This window comes from Eptatretus burgeri, chromosome 1, assembly GCF_056783735.1.
Source record: "Eptatretus burgeri isolate ZD-2024b chromosome 1, Ebu_testis_v1, whole genome shotgun sequence".
Taxonomy (NCBI): domain Eukaryota; kingdom Metazoa; phylum Chordata; class Myxini; order Myxiniformes; family Myxinidae; genus Eptatretus; species Eptatretus burgeri.
In genome coordinates this window covers 55,223,963-55,242,197 of record NC_140961.1, presented here as the reverse complement: position 1 = coordinate 55,242,197, position 18,235 = coordinate 55,223,963, and the positions used below count along the sequence as shown (strand labels likewise).

The 18,235-nt window shown below is 42.4% G+C and overlaps 1 long non-coding RNA gene across 1 annotated transcript in view; it reads right to left on the bottom strand.

The window, feature by feature from the left end:
• Positions 1–262: 262 nt before the first annotated feature.
• The window catches only part of LOC147034523 (uncharacterized), a 68,566-nt gene continuing 50,593 nt past the window's right edge, over positions 263–18,235 (bottom strand). The window contains exon 4 of the long non-coding RNA XR_015059171.1: positions 263–2,909. This is a non-coding gene — a long non-coding RNA (uncharacterized LOC147034523). The remainder of the gene's footprint in view (positions 2,910–18,235) is intronic.

The window sequence follows — 18,235 nt, the reverse complement described above, 5'->3', positions numbered from 1 at the left end:
ACATCACCATACACTCTGCAAAGAGGGAGGAAACGAGGATGGGGGAGAGAGGGGAATGGTGGGGAGTGGGGGGAAGAGGGGTTTTCTGCACATGCATTTGATAGGGGGGGTTGCGTACTACCTCCAGATCTCGAGAGGAGTGTCCCTTGAGTACCCCGAGGGAGAGCACGGCAGGCAATTAAAACGATCACTTTAAACTTTTCAATCAATTGACAACCAGGTGAAAGAGCGACATACAACAGAAGGAACTTTAGAATGCAATTTATTTAAAACCCACTGTTAAAATGCACTTATATCAATCAGTAAGAATGCAATCACAACTAAATCACAATTTCATCAGTAACTGTAAACTTACACACAGGAAGGTACAAGGCACGGTCAATGCCTAATCAAATCAAAGTTACACACACACACACACACACACACACACACACATATATATATATATATATATATATATATATATATATATATATATAATTCCAATGCAGTTTCAAATACTTCAACAACTCTTTACAAAGGCAATTAATTACTCTCTTGACAAAGGCATCTTTACATTCATGTTTTAATACACCCCCTTTTAGCAGGCTTAATACCGTGAACCAAAGTTAAGATCTTGCAGTGTTCAAACATGCAATTATACCTCTTACCATGTCAACCAAGCGTGCAGATTAGTCAACCTTTTGCCGTATGAAACAAACTTGTAGTTTTGCCGTGTAGATGAAGCTAGCATGAAAATGAATGGTCGTGGAGAAACGAACCTTGCAGATTAGCGGTCAGCTATGTGTGTAGCAAGTGAGAGTCCTGCGGGAATGATCATGCAGTGTGGATCTCACCACGTCTCCAGCTGAACTGCGAGAAAGCATGAGGTGGAGGGAGGGAGTGACCTTGGCACACAGCAGCCAAGGTAAACACACTGGCATGCTGTGTTGGCTCCTCATGAGCACAACCGATCGGCCAGAAGGAGTGAAGCCGTACACCAGGTCAATGGTCACCATGGGCTCAGTGCAAAAGCTCATGAAGCCGTCGCTGCCCGTCACCCACTGTGCCGAGCACTTTGCCGTTCTAAAGCTCCGTACGCTGCTGGAGCTGGATCTGCAGGTCACCTCCAAGATCACCACCGAGTCGTATCTGCTTCTCCTTCCTTCAATCTTTCCTTCTCTCTTTCTCGTTTCCCTCCTTCCTTCTCCCAATCGCTCCTCGCCTCACCTTTTTATGGCAAATTCGCAAGGTCAATATCGAAGCAAGGTGACACTGTCTGAATCCAAAGATTGACCACAGCTTAACCATTGGTTGAGAGCATCGGTTTCCACAACAAAACTTTCACCCAATTTGTTCACAGCATGTAATGCCCCTGTTGTCCAAAGCATTCAGCCCCAACACCAGTCATTTTCAAAGCTCTATTGACCATCCATCTCGATGTCACGATGCCCATGACGCATGCGGTGTCTGTGCACGAATCCTTTGTCCCACTTTACATCTCATTGAATTACTTCACTGAAACTCAAGTTGCCTTTTGTGTCCGAATTATCAGAATCATGTCTTTAACACATAACTTAAAAAATCCGATCATATAGGATATAAATATATAGGATTTGTTCATCCCTAACAGGGGTTATGAGGAAAAGTGTGGGGGAGGGAGAAGGAATGGTCCCCTTCTGCTGGCATTAGTGCAGGATTGAACAAAATTTGGTACGTTAAAACTACACAGTCAAACGGGTCAAACTAAACAACGCCCGCACACTTCCCAGAGAGGTCTGTGGGTGGTTGAGAGGCTTTGGGAGGTCATAAGCATGAGGGAAGAAGAAGGGAAGGAAGGGCATTTTCCCTTCAATCGTCGAAATGCCATGCCAGTGTTTGTGCCTTTATTTAATTTCCACACATACGATAAGCTCTATAATCTCTTAACCTGAGACTAGTTGCGGAATTGATCGAGCAGCAGGTCTGACTGCTTAAAAAAGAATAAAATAAAACAACAAAGAAAAAACCCTTACATTTGTCCAATTCGCACATTCTTTAACACCTCTTCCTCTCCTCGACCTCTGGAGAGCTGTATAATCATGGAGACGGCTTGGGAGGAGGATAGTGTAAGCAGTGTGACCACTCCTTGGCTTTTTTCACAAGATCTTGGCTATTCGTTGTTCACCTTGGTGTCTTGGTTTTCTATAGGTTTTCTATTATCATCGCTTTTCCGAAACCTTGTAAATGCTTGGCTTTTTTCATTTGCTCACCTTGCCATTTATGAAAATGAGGAGTGGTCACACTGAGTGTAAGGGGAGGGAAGGGAAGGCAGCCAGAGGGGAGGGGAAGGCAGCATGAGGGAATGGGAAGGCAGCATGAGGGGAGGGGATAACAGCATGAGAAGAGGGGATGGCAAGACGTGGGAGAGGGAAGGCAGCATGAGGGGAGGGGAGGGGAATGCAGTGTAAGGGGAGGGAAGGCAGTGTACCAGGGCATTACTGGGGTGATAAAACGTGCCCAAACAGCAACGTTTCGTTTTAACTGCCATGTTCTATAGAAACCAGGTTGGAGCACATATAAAGTTAAAACCCATGCTATCTACCTGGCAAAGGTGTGCCTGCAAGCAACCCCCCCCCCTTCTCAAGTATGCCTTCCTCCAACCTCCTCATGGTCCATGCAAACTATGCATGTGCACCGGCAATATAGTTACTCATCCTTTCACTCACACACATGCATGGATTTTCCCACACCCACACTGCACGGTGGTACATCCTGCATGAGTTTGATGCCGCAGCACGTCCGCTCCCCACGTGGCTTCGGCACTGCAGCACTCCCAAGGCTGAAACACATGGTTCGTTAGATGGCCACATAACCTCTTCCACAGCACCACGCACCACGGGCCCGGATGCGAGTTTGAGTTCGGACCATGCGCTTGCGAAACCTGTGCACTGCACACACATAACCGAGCATGGAGGCACGCACACACCCTATGATGGAGAATCATTTGTACCCATTTGGACCACATTCATGTGTGCTGGCTACGTACCTCTTCGTTTTCAGCAACTGACGACTATTAATATATTGCAGCAACTATTAATATATTTACATAAGTATTTTGTCATGAAAACAGATTGCACAAAACGGTATAAAGAAAAAAAAAACCTTCACTTACAGCATCAAAAAAGTACCTCTTTGCTTCCAGAAACTACTGACGATTAATATATTGCAGCAACTGTTTGTATATTTTCATTAATATCTTGCAATGAAAGCAGATCGCACAAAACAGTAAAAATATAACTGCATACATAGTTGCCAAAAAAAGGACAGCCGTGGCTTGTATCACAATGGCTTGCAAAAAGAGGTTACAGAGCATGGCGTTGCACTCAATGAAGTCACACTTTCTGCATATTCCTTCATCGTTTCTTCACTAAATATAATTGTCAAACAGGAGAAAGAATTAAGCTTAATGTTTTGCTTAAATAAATACACTTGGTTATTAAAAAACAAAAACAAATCACTTATTGGTTGAAATTTTCAGATTTTGCTCCAGTTTTCAACACTTATTCAGTCCACGAGATTTGATTCTCAAATCAGATGTGTTAGATATATATATATATATATATATATATATATATATATATATATATATATATATATATATATATATATATATATATATATATATATATATACACACACACACACATACATACAGTATATGTACTTTAATTAGTCCATGAGAGTAAACAGAGTTTCCAAATCAAGGCATGTTTGAGAAGGCCAAACGAAATGGTGAATTAAGACCAAAGCTAGCAGACAGAGGGCTGACCAAGGATGACGCCTTGATGAAGGATAATAAATAAGGCTGTTAAATATTTTCAAAAGGGGTGTTTTAATTACCCCAAACACCCAATGTTCACTCATGCACTTCCTTGGAGTTCTTGTAGTGTGCATGCAAAGTTTCAGGCTGCAAGGTTTCATGATTTTGGAGTTAGGGGGGAGAGACACACACACACACACACCCACACACATACACAACTTTTTGAGACCTGGTCTCTGTTTCACTTCAAAAAACCCATCCAAAACATGTAGAGATAGCAGGCAACAACAGCAACTTGCATGTCCACACACACACACACACACACACACACACACACACACACACACACACACACACACACACACACACACACACACACACACACACACACACACACACACACACACACACACACACACACACACGGGGTGGGAGCATTTAAAACCCACGCTATCTTCCTGGCAAACGTATGCCTATATGCATGCATACCATGCTAGTGCATGCAATTATCTTTGTACCCCACCGGTCGGCTCATTCTGAATCTGATTCATACATGCTAGTCCCCTCAATGGAGGCGGAACTGTGGGGGAGCAGGAGGAGGGATGTGCGAAAGATAGAATGAGGGAAGAGGAAAGGGGGGAGAGGGGAGGGGTCGGGGAGAGGGGTGAGGAAGGGAGAGAGATGAAGGATCCTGGCAGATGTCATGCCCAGTTTATCGTCCATCTGAGAGACGGCACACACATTGATGAATCACCCTGCCTGTAAAACACCGGGACGACTGGGTCGGGATTTGAATCCAAGCTACCCAGAGTGAACATGCATACCTCTCGGCTTTCGTGCCATGATGTGGTGATTCATTATTTCGCAACTGAAAACATATCTTACTCATTGTAATAAAATAATTGAATTTGCCTTCCTACCTCCTGTATAGAGCCAAGGCATCGCCACTGAAGCTTGAAGAACGTGCGCCAAGAGACTTCACCAAACAATCCACGAAACAGTTGAATTAACTTTTTAAAATGAAACGTTTAATATTAACTTCTATTTATCTATGCTGAAGTGATGGATCATATAATGGAAGAACAAAAAGGGGAAACGTCGTTAAAAAAATAAATTTCACATTTTCAGCGAGCCAGCCACCGCCTGTTGCACCGCAGAACAACATGTGGCTAACAACGCATGCAAGTGTCCCCTGAACATTTTTCAAGTCGATCGCCATACAGTATTCAGTGACAGTGCGAATATTGTAGAGCGCTCACCAAGTGGCTTAAGCACTCCAACAAAATGGTTGATGAGAAACAGCTCGCTTTCACATGATTAGCAAATCATGGAACAGTCATGTTAAGCATGCACATCCTGGAGACGCCCAAAATGTCAAATACAGTATATCCGAATTGGACAAATGAACACTTTTTTTAGGAGTCGGAACTGCTTCTAAGTTAGATTCTGGAGATAAATTTTGTAATTATGCTGAGTTTAAGATATTCTCACAGTTATTGCATGTGCTGAAATGAAATAAAGTCACAAACACTCATGTCTCTGGGCATTTATAAGCACTGCAATGCACCTAGCTACGACGAATAGGCATTCGATAATACAAGTGAGAAAAGTGGAAAAAAACAACTTTATCGTTAAGAAATTGTTGCGGCCTGTTCCAAGTCAAGGCATCATAAAGCAGGCCAAAACACATGGCGGCTTAAGACCCCAACGAGGTCACCCAGGATACACCTTAAGACCCCAGAGTGAGGTAGCTGAGAATGGTTCCTGATAAATGATATAATTAAATAAGGTCATAAATTAACTTCAAAAGGGGTGTTTTAATTAACCCAAACACCTAATTTTCACTCATGCACTTCCTTGGAGTTTTCTTAGTGCACATGCAAGTTTTCAGGCTGCGAGGTTTCATGGATTTGGAGTTATGGAGGAGACACTCACAATCACACTCACACTCACACTCATTAGTGTAGATGCAGCCTGTGCCTGCTGGTTGCATCATTGCTGGAAGCACAGCTGTGCTGAAAGTGCAAAGATGACAGGCTGAGTCAACCCACCTGGTGTAATGTAACAGTATGACAGGGGCTCAAACTGAAGACCCTAAGATCTTAAACTAGCCACATTAACCGTTAAGTCAACACCAGGTGCTGGTGCATTGAATTAGTGCTTCAAAAATTGAGTACTCGTACAGCAATGATGATGAGCAGTTACAATTAATGACTCATAGCATGCAGTACAATGAAGAACAAAGCAAAATAAAAGACCTGTCTAAGCAGTGTGGATAAAATAAACAACTCGAAAGCATCTCAAAATGCAACGCCCATCTGTGTCAGCTATATAATTACACTTCTTCTGCTGCTTTTTCGTCTTCTTATTCTTGTTATTCTGTGTGCTAAACATGATGAAAATAGCTAGAAACAAGAAGGGCACTCGGTAGAGCGCATATCTCCACCACATAATGCCTGATCCACGAGAACACATCGACCCAATACATTTTTGAAATATCATGCTGTACAATACAATATCATTTTTGGCCCACTATCTCAAAGGTGAAGAATCACTGAAAAATTCAATAATTCTCGTATCCAGATCTTCACCAAAATCAAACCAATTCGTCCTGGCGACACACCCAATGATTGTGTCCACCAAGTTTTGTCAGAATCCATCCAAAACTTTTTGAGATATCGTGCTTTGTATCATTTTTGGCCCAATCTCTCAATGGTGAAGAATCACTTAAAAAATTATCAGATCCGGATCGGGATCTTCACCAAAATCTAATGAGTTTGTCGATGTAACACACCAAACCTGTTCACAAAATTTCATCTAGATCCGTCAACAACTTTTTGAGATATCTTGTACACAAACAGACAAACAGACAGACAGACAAATAGACAGAAAGGGTTGAAAACATAACCTTCAGTGGCAGAGGTAAAAAGTTTTGATTTCATGTGATCTTGATTTTTGATATAACAAAAAAACAATTGGCTTTGAGCTTGATTGGTGAAGCAATTCAGTGACCCAATCTGTTAATTTTTAAAATTTCACATCAATTGGATAAAAATTGATGATTTCATGTGAAGCTGACCTTTGACCTTTTAACAAAATTATTAATGCGTTTTCTCCATATCATAATAAGGTTCTGTTGAAAATTTGATGACAAAAGCTCAAATGGTAATAAAAAAACGTTACGGCCAGAACAGACACACAGACACATAGAAGTGATTGCAAAAGCCCGTCTTCCACTGTGCAGGGAACAGGCTAATTAATCCCACATTGCTTCACCAGCAATCACTTCCGGTTCTGGGTTTGGAGCGACGGCAGGATCTCTCAGGGTTATCTGACAGCTTTCTCAAAGTTAAGTTTCCGGTCGTTATTTGTCCCGTTTTAACTGTTTATTTCCTCACCTACATGCTTAGTGTGTGTTTCGAGTTCAGTTTTGCTTCAAAAATCGTGCTATTTTGTGTTTTCATCGACCTTGTCTAACCGAGTTCCTTGGGGTCTACCGAGACAGGTCTTACCGAGACCTGTCCTTCCCCTCTAGGTGGACGATTGTTTTTATTTGTATTCTCTCCCTATTACCTTCAATTCCTATTTTCCCCACTTTCCCAACACCCACCCTCCCCATCTATTTCCTCCCAACTAAACACTCTGTTTTTTTGTCTTAAATTAAAAAAAACAACAACCTTTCTCTTTCCATTCCCATGAGTCCCGATCCTTCTTCTTCTTCTTCTTCTTCTTCTTCTTCTTCTTCTTCTTCTTCTCTTCTTCTCACACCATCTTTCTTGTACTTGAGCTGACCCACTTTCACCATTACCTTCACAATTTCTTTCCACAACCTTCCATTCCCGAATCTTACCTAATCTTCAAAAATCCATCAAAAAATAATCATTTTTGTGGTATCCTTCCTCACTATACACCTCCTGTAACCACATGTCTCTCTTTTCCCTCTTCCTGATACTTTTCATCAATCCATCAGCTTCACTCTGCATTTACCATTCCAAATTCACCATACACCTCCATGATTTTACTTCAACCTTTCCTTTTCTGAATATTAGGCAATTCTAATTAAAAATAAATAAATAAATTCACTTTTGATTATACACCTCCCTTAACCACGTGCTTCTCCCATAACCATGTGATCTGTTTCCACCCTCTGCGTTTACCGAACCAAATTCACCATTCACCTCACAATTTTTTCTCCAACCTTTCTGATGAAAACTCTCAAAAAATAATGATAATAATAATAATAATAATAATAATAATAATAATAATAATACAAACGATCTCTTGTAATGTTTCATCTTCCTCTTTCACACGTGTGGTTCTCATTACTGCATCATAATTCACTATTCTTCTTCTATTTCCACAGAATGCTCTCAATTCAACCTTTCCTTCATACCTTGTCAAAAAATCCAACTGTTACAGCGTTTCTTCTCTCCATTCTCTTAATTCACCTTCATTGCATCCATTAAGAAATGGCTTTAATCACAATTCTGAACTAAAAATTCAAAAAACCCAGTTTGCGATGCTTGTTCACTTTTCATCAACCATTCTTTTTTTCAAACTTCAGTGCCAATTCACCCCTCACTCTCAAAGGAACCATGACAGTCTTCTCCCTCCAAGCCTCTTTCCTTTCTCAAAAACTCCCCCCTCACCTTTCTCTCTCAACTCTCCCCACTCACCCTTCTCCCACCATTCACCTCCCTCACTCACCCTTTTCAGAGTCCCCCCCTCACATCCACAAAGCTGTCTCCTTCCCCTGCCCTGTCACCTCTATCTCATCACTCCACCTCCTCAAATCCTCAACTGCCTTCTTCCCCCTCTCTTATAACTCCTCACTATGCATCAACCCAGAACCACAGAGCCTTTTCTCCTCCTCATCATCCCTCCCCCCCTCACTTAGCTCTTCTGCAATCCCCCACACTCTTTCAACAACTCTCCTGACCTCCCACCCCCCTTCCCTTGTCCTACCCTCCTCCTCCCCTGCACCCAAAGCCTCCTCCCCTCCCTCTTAATTAACAGTGTGGACCTCAAATATCCAGGGCTTTCGCTCAAACCTTACAGATCTTTCCATACAGGTTGTGACTGACAACCAGACATTTTCCTCCCTCAAGACGTCTCTGACTCCCTAGTATCTCTCCCTGGTTACACCCTCCTCCGGAGTGACAGACCTGAGCCTCATCCTGGTGGAGGAGTTGCTCTCTTCATCAAAGACTCTATTTCTCCCTCTCCATGCACTGCCCTCACTCCTTCCCACCCCCAGGAATACCTCTGGCTATGGCTTCCCCTCCACTCCCACCTCATGTTTATATGTGTGCTGTACCATCCACCAAACAGTGATGACTCCATTTACACCTCACTATCCAAAAACATGGCCGAACTTCTATCCTCTCATTCAAACTCTCTTCCTCATATGTGGTGATTTCAATTGTCATCATGCCAGTTGGCTCGGTGTGGGTACCTCTCTCACCTGTCATGGCACTTCAGCAAAAGACTTATGCGACTCATTGGGACTGACTCAATTGGTCAACTTACCGACCCGGATATCAACCAATGGTACTCTATCTCTTCTGGATCTGATTTTGACAAATCTCCCTGAAAATATCTGCTGCTATTCCTTCGCTCCAATTGGTTCTTCTGATCACATGCTTGTCAAAGCGGACATCTCTGGCTATTATCAGAGACAGATTATTATTATCATTATTATTGGCTATTATTATTATCAAAATCAGCAACGTCGAGTCTGGCATTTCACTCAGTCCACCTGCCAGGGTCTCCAAGTAGCCATCAAACTTCTAGACTGGCCTCCCATCACTACTTTCTCCAACATCAACTCATCCTGGGAATTCTTTCAAAGAAACTTGCTCTCTCTTCCTACGCTTACATCAACGATTTGGGTAATGGGGTAAAGAATAAGCTTTCCAAACTTGCAGACGACACAAAGCTTGGAGGTAAGGTGGATAGCAGAGGGGGTAGTGATCAGATACAGGAAAGTATTGATACTTGTATAGATTGGAATTTAACCTGAGCAAGTGTAAGGTGTTGGGGATGGGAAAGAACAATGAAAATAGAGATTTCAAGATGCAAGGGGTAATTTTGGAGCGTGTCACACAGGAGAAGGATCTGGGGGTGGTAATAGATACGGGAGGTAAGCAGGTAGCACAATGCCAGGCAGCTATTGGTAAAGCAAATCCGATGACTCAACCCTCTGCCGTACCATCTGTCATCCCTCAGCCCGGCAAGCAGCAGCTTCTTCGCTCACTGCAGATCTGGATAAAATCACAAACTGGTCCAACACGTGGAACATGTCTTTCAATCCACACAAATCTCACACTCTCACTATGTCTCTTCGAAAGGACCGTTTACAAAACCCCCCCATCCACTTTCTCAACAATCCTCTGGAAGAAGTCTTTTCTTTCAAGCTTCTGGGTCTCACTATCTGCCATGACCTTTCCTGGGAAAGTCACATTTCCAACCTTGCCTCAAAAGCCAGTCGCCGACTGGGAATCCTCCGTCGTGCAAAGTCCTTCCTCGGCCCTCTTGAGCTCCTGACCACTTACAAAGCTTTTGTCCGTAGCCTGATGGAGTACTGCTCTCCCCTCTGGGCTGGTGCTCCTGCCTCCCACCTTTCTCGACTTCACGCTGTCGAAACCAGGGCTTTTAAGATCATTGGCATCTCCCGCAATGAAGCTGAGTCTTTGGGCCTCTCACTCAATCACCGCAGGTTGGTCGGTGGTCTTTCTGTCTTCTACCGACTCCTCTCCAGCCTTGCCCCCCTGCTCTCTCTGCGATTTGTCCCAACCACATTTCCACAGGGCGCTCAAGGTCCGCCAACAACCCCCTTCTGGTAAAACTACCAAAATCACGAATCACTGCTCATCTTCACTCTTTCATTCCTCTTTTTCCCGCCTTTGGAATAAACTTCCTCACTCTATTCTTTCCCATTCTTCCCTTCAGGCTTTCAAAACAGCTGTTCACCACCACCTCTTATCTTCCCCCATCCAAATCCTCGATCTTTTCTACCCCCGATAATCCACCCAAGCCCACTTCCTTCAATTCTCCTGCTTTCCTTCCTGAAAGTCCCTTTAATGTCCATCTTCCCCTCGCCATGTTCCCCGTCCCATCCCCATCCCTCTCCCTTCCACAGTTCACCTGTGTCTGTTCCCCAATGTTTTGTCCCTTCCACTCCCGCCCCTCTTGTCTCATGCCTCCTTGCTGTGAGTTGTGTGTTAGCTCTCATACGAGCCTCGACCAAGGTATACAAAAAAAAAAAAAAAAAAAAAAAAAAAAAAAGACGACACAAAGCTTGGAGGTAAGGTGGATAGCAGAGGGGGTAGTGATCAGATACAGGAAAGTATTGATACTTGTATAGATTGGAATTTAACCTGAGCAAGTGTAAGGTGTTGGGGATGGGAAAGAACAATGAAAATAGAGATTTCAAGATGCAAGGGGTAATTTTGGAGCGTGTCACACAGGAGAAGGATCTGGGGGTGGTAATAGATACGGGAGGTAAGCAGGTAGCACAATGCCAGGCAGCTATTGGTAAAGCAAATCGGATTTTAGGTTGTATTCGGAGGGGGGTCATTTATAAACCAAAAGAGGTGGTGTTAACATTGTACAGGAATTTAGTGAGGGCCACATTTGGAATAGTGTGTGCAGTTTTGGTCACCACAGTTCCGGAAGGAAATAGATGCCATCGAGAGGGTTCAGCGCAGGGCTACTAGATTGATTCCGGGCTACTAAGTGAATGCCTAGCTAGACTCAGCTATGAGGAGTGGCTGAAGGAGACAGGGCTTTATACACTAGAAAAAAGGCAGTTACGAGGAGTTATGATAGAGATGTTTAGGATAATGAAAGGTATAGATAAAATAAGTGCAGATGAATTATTCAACAGAGTAGACAGTGATAGGACCAGGGGCCGTAGCCTGAGAGTAGAGAAGAGAAGAGTTAAGGCGGAAGTAAGACAGGGGACTTTCACTCAGAGAGTAGTTAATGCATGGAATGGGATCCCTGGAAAGGTAGTGGCAGCAGAAAAAGTAGATAAGTTTCAATTAGAATTAGATAGGTACCTGGAAGTTATGGAGATAGAGGGGTATGGGGATGTTGAGAGGACTTTTCGGTAGTTTGAGCATCGGTGGGTGATTGTGTGCACGTCTACGGAGTGCTGTTGGTGGGGGTCTTGTCAAGGGGGGTTTTGTAATTGGTGTTGTGTGTTTTTAACCAAGGCCATGCCCCCTCCACTGAGGGGAAGAAAAGAAAGAAAAAAAATAGAAACTACAAAATCTACAAAAAAAAAACAAGCAAACGAAAAAAACATTTTTTTTCACTAATTAAAAACATTTTTTTGCATTTTCTTCCTTGGATCTTGTATAGATGGGTTAGTGTATTCGTAGCGCATGCATGATGGGCTGAATGGCCTCTACCTGTTTTGAATTTTCCTTGTTTTCCTCTCATACACAGATTTATCCCCTCTCATCTCCAGTTGTCCCTACCCTTCCTCCTGCCCACGGTTCACTGAAGCTTGTGGCGAGGCAGTTGTCCTGAAACAACTTGCCTTTGCCTCATGGAAAGCAAACCCAACTGAGGGTAATCTCAGTTCCTTCCATAAAGCTCAGAACAAGTGTGTATCTACCCTCAGGAGAGCAAGAAAACAACATCTTTTTAATCTCAAGTCTGAACTCTCAAACTTCTGTCCTTCCTCCAAATCCTGGTGGTGTCTAATCAAACTGTTTCTGGTGTATGTTCCCCCTCCATCCCCTCCCTTACCTCAAATGGCTGCGCTGGGATGGAGGGCAGTGAAGACGTTTACCAGGGGCATTCACCACAACAGTCGCACAAGAGTTTATTCTCAAACCCACAACGAATAAACAAACACAATTAAATTCAACAAATAATGGTTTAATAAAAATAAATCAAAGATTTATCGTGAAATAACTTGACGAGTGATGATGAAAATAAATCAAAGAGTGGGTTAATGGAAAGTGAGGTAAAACTAAAGCCACTCAGTCACAAAAATAGACAAGGGGAAAGATAAAAAAAAAGAAAACCCCCCTTTATGCCGGTACTCAGCTTCCTGTCCATAGATGTTCTTCAGTTAGTCATCGAACCGCGTTGCCACCACACGGGAAAACGCCCCAAAATGGAGCCAAGTCGCTCCTTGCAACCACGTACGTGAGCTAAAAGCATGCAGCGATTTCAATGCCAGGAGCCCACAAACCGCGTTCAGTTTCCTCTCACCATCGAAACTGCCACACCGCTCCCTCCAAGTTCCGGGTCCAAAAGCAAAGGGAGAGGCTTCAGAGAGACTGCGAGAATCAGGCAGCTTTCCCGTCGAGCCAAGGAGAGACCAGATGGGCTGACTATTCTCCTTTAACCATCCTCCCTCTCCCTGGAACCTTCTCTCTGACATCACTCCCTGACCAATCATAAGCCTTGGGGGCATGGCCTCCCAGTAACGATTCCTGGGAGGCAGGGTTTTGTCTGCTTGGAAACGTTCGGGTTCTGTCAGCAGCTCGGTCTTATTTTGTTGTTGTTGTTGTTGTTTTAAAAATGTGGTGCTGACCTTGTAAATGTAAAAATGTGTCGGAAAAGGTCACAGGGGCAATTACATATTGGGAGAACTATCCTTAAACCCTACCGAGTTAACACAACACCACCCCCCGTGTGGTGACATAACAATCTTAAGCTCACTGTTTTCCCGACTGAAATTTCGTAGAGATGTCTCCTACCTGTCCACGGACCATGCTATACTATGGGATTCCTCCATCTTCTCCCACAAACATAACAATATTATCACATTAAAAAAAATTCTGATTCTGTGGACCTTTAAGATCAATTCCTTCGAGAACATCTTCCTTTGAAAACATGTTTGGAGAACATTTTACAAGGTCATCGGTCTTTCATCATTTTACTTCACTGTAGAGTTGGACTAGATGGTGCTGAAGCAGTGCACTTATCTTTGAGTTGTTTAGTCTGGGTTTCATTCTAGAGCTGATCGAGTATAAACTGTCAGATTGGAGCTTCACATACAGAGTGTTGCATCAATGAGTGGACCTTAACCTGAGATTGGTGTGTAAGCTGTCTGCTTGCATTAGTTGGTAGACTTTAAATATCCCATTAGTTGAGAGAGATTAATGATCCTTTCCTTTAACATATAGTAGGTAAGGTATTGCCAGCACCCTGACAAAATTCCAATTCCTGCCCTAACCTAAAGGGAAACCACATCAGTGACAGTCCCTTTCTCAGCATTGATGCAAACCATCATTAGTTACAAACCAGCAACTTAATAATGTACACAAATAAATGAATTACATTGCAGTCCACCTCTACAGTGGTATTACAATGTAAAGCACTTTCAGAAGGAAAACATCTATGCTTCAACCGCTGAGGTAGTGCAATGTGTCCATGCAATGGGTATCTAGGATTATGTACCTGATTTGTCTCTACTTCTCATTGAAGACATGCCACTTCACCGACTGTGGTGAAATTTCTGCAATACAACAACAGTGTCCGAGTCACTTTCAATTTTTATTCGACGATCCTACCCGACTGATGGAGTTCAGCATCAATTTTAGGTGCACGACTCCAGTGAAACCATGCTGAGGCACAGTAATCCTCAATTAAGTGACAGGGGGCAAGACTATTTGCTCAGTGTTTTGTTGTCAGCTCTCGATTTTTTGTTGGCCATTTTCTGGAGTTTACAGTTATTGGAGTTTCATTGATTTTTCACTTTCTTGATGTGCTCTTTGAATGGTAGTTTCGACTGTATTGTGACTCCAAGGTATACAGACTATTTATTCATTGTACTGAGTGAGAAGTTTGGAGAATAAACTCAGGATGGTCATAGCTCACAGAATACAAAGTTAAGCTCTTCTCCAAGCTCAAGAGAAACAGTTCTCTCGCATGTTGTTCTCCCTCATTTGTTCTCCCTCAACCGCCTTCCCTTGATTGTTTCCTTTCACATTCCCATGAAGGCCTCCACGTCTGCAACCTTATCCTCAAGAGAGGTGTCAAATCCTGATCAAATGCTTACTAACCAAGGTTCAGTCAAGTGGATAGTGCTGATTTGTCTTGAATTGCCACGAGCACATTGGTTCAATATACGACTCATTACCCTTTAGAATCTGAAGTTGGGGCCATCAAAAGTCTTCCCATGGTGCCAACATGTCTTTGTAGTTCATTTATGATCTTGCTAGCCGATAAACAAAGGGCGTAAAGTGCGTGGAATCAAATTATAACTGCACGTGAACCACTCAAGCAGAAAATCACGACAGTATACGAAGGCACTGTTGAAGGACATTGTTTTAAAAAGGAGTACATGAGAGATCCCAAATAACTATTGACAAATAAGGTACTTGTAAACGAGTCAGATTTACTATGATTTCAATCATTCAAATGAAACTCAATGGAAATATGAATAAGAGAATCAAACAAGCCCACGAAGAATTTAAATCAATAAAATAATTTCTTTCGGTGCCTTCCTTTGATCAGTTTTTAATCACATCTTTACATCGATCATACACACACCACATCTCTCTCAGCTCCTCCTTGCCTCTCTCACTACCACCCCCACCCCCTTCTCCCACCTTCATTCTTCCCCCAATCTGTCCTCTACCCTCATACAATTCCCCCTTTTCCCCTCCCCATTATCATTTTTGAGAGTAGAGGAGTAGCAGCCAAAACCCAAATTGTATCCAGCTTCCTCCTGATTATTCCATCTTTGTCTATTTGGGTTCCTTCTGATACTCAAGTGCTGTATTTGATCAGTTAGTTCACTTCATGCTTTATCATATCATTATGTGAGACTTGGACTCTGACAAGGGATCCGAGACAAAAACAAAACTCCTTCGGTATCAGGTCCCTCCAGAGAATCCTTGGCTATCGCTGGTTAGACTTTGTGTCCAACGAGCGGTTCCTGAGCGAGACTCAAATGAGATTTGTTACCTGCATAGTCCGTGAGCGTCAGCTGCGGCTGTATGGACATGTGGCTCGTTTTCCTGATGCTGATCCTGCTGACCAGATTCTCTCAGTGAGGGAGTCTCGTGAGTGGGAGGCCAATGGGATGACCAAGTGCCTCGTGGTTGCAGCAGGTTGATCGGCATCTCAAGGAGATGGGGATGGGCCAGGCATCTGTCTGGGGGATGGCCAGACGGAGACCTCTGGAGTACCGGCAGAAAGTGGACGCAGTGATGCGCTGCTTTGGCGCATGCTACCATACCTCACCTAACCTAACCTAACCTAACCCATACCTAACCATATATTGCTGCAAAAGCGAAAGCAGAAGGCGTAATTTGTTTTTTCATGTAGTATTCATATATCGATGTATCTTTAAATATGCCATCAGTTGTACTCTTGCACTGTTTGATATCAATTTCAGTATTTCTGTTATGGTTCTTCAACATTGGCAAATGGGAAATACAGGCCTTGATGAGTAAAATAAAATGTATGGCTTGATAGATTTAATTAGTTAACATGTTTGGGAATCAGACATGCCGTGTACATATGCATTACCACAGAAATTTATTAGGAGGATCATGGTATTTGATATCACAAGTTGAAGTTCAATGAAACTATGTTAAATAAAAACAACCAACAATGACCTCAAATGGGAAACATACATCAAACTCATAGAGCATAATGAGAGGCCAGAGGGTTTTGACACAGGTGCAACTTATAATAGGTCACCATAAGGCAGGTTGTCGAAATGCAAGGTGTGAAAGATATAAAAAAATTGAGTCGTTTTATATCTTTTTAGGAGCATATTAGGTGTGGGTAATTGGGGGGTGGGGGGAAGACGAAGAGGGTGATGATTCTTTGCTAACTTACGATCTTTATATTCGACAACAGCATTAGTTAACAGAAACAATCAAATGCCTTATTACAATGAGATATTTCCAGGCGAGCTGTGTGGAATATTGAAAAGTGATGACTGACCTAATAATGCAGAGGAAGCATGTAGTGAAAGTAATGAGGTTTTTCAATGAAATAAGTTCTGAGTAAAATTGTTCATGTAATGTGCCACATCAGTCATATTGCCAGAAAAAAAGACTGTGCTCGATTTCAGAAACCTAAAAAAAGGAACAAAAGTATTTTGATGATAAACTCAATATGAACAAAGCTGCACGTACTCAAAGTTTTTCTGGGGTGCTCCAACTTAATTGATTTTTCACCAAAGGAAAAAAGAAAAACATTCACATGTTTATAAAGGTGTTCATTATTCCCAGGGAATCTTGCTTTTGCACACTGGCATGAAATGATAAAGGCTAATAATGAAGTACAATTTATATGGAACACATTGGTCACGAGAAAATGATGGTTCTGGATCAGTTGGCCAATGGCTCATTTCCATCGACGGAGCTCTGCTCCACTGCACCATGCTGATCTCTCCGTTAGTTCACAAATGAGCCAAATTTTCCAGAACAATCATTTCCCCACTCCTTGTCAAATGGAAATTCAATATTAAATTGCTTTTGTCTAAAATTGATAAACCCCAGGACCTCCTCAAATATTGGAAAAAAATCCGACATGAAGGCATTTGAATTTTTAAAGAATACCGTAATTATAAGGAGAAGAAAGCGTGCGAGATGCAACAAGATAAAAATCATTCAAATTAATTTTGTTTCATGTAACTCCGATTCACAAAATGAACCGAAAATCTCATCCTCATTCATGTCATGCAATATATGTCGAGGGAAGAGTGGAAGTAATATCTGCACTTTTTAAAAACTCGTTAGGCCATCTTCTGGAATAACCTTTTTCACAATGACTTTTCCATCTATAAATACTTATAATCTGGCAAACGTTGAATTTAGATTTCGAAAAATTAATTTGCAGCACCAACACCAGAAACTGCTTCGGCAGCACCAACGATGTTTGAAGAGCATGAGACATTAAAATAATTAATTCATTTTCATTATCGATTTTTTTTAAAGTCTCTGTCGGTTTAGATTTTGTTGAGGAATAGACTGTTGTGTGTGTGTGTGTGTGTGTGTGTGTGTGTGTGTGTGTGTGTGTGTGTGTGTGTGTGTGTGTGTGTGTGTGTGTGTGTGTGTGTGTGTGTGTGTGTGTGTGTGTGTGTGTGTGTGTGTGTGTGTGTGTGTGTGTGTGTGTGTGTGTGTGTGTGTGTGTGTGTGTGTGCCTCCTCCATAACTCCAAATCCATGAAACCTATCTGCCCAAAACTTTGCTTGCATACTCGGAGAACTCCAAGGGAGTGCATGAACGCACACTGGGTGTTTGGGTATGGGAAGGAGTGGGATGAGAGAGGGGAAGAGGTGGTAGGAGGGACCTTTGCAAGTCATAAATAATCTAAACCTATCTTTGACTTGTCCAGCTGGTTTAATTTCCCAATTGGATAAATTTATTGTGAAGTCGTTATTTAACATACAATTTAAATGCTGTATTAGAATTTAAATGCTGTATTAAATGCTGTATTACTAAAGAAAGCAATACCATTATATTT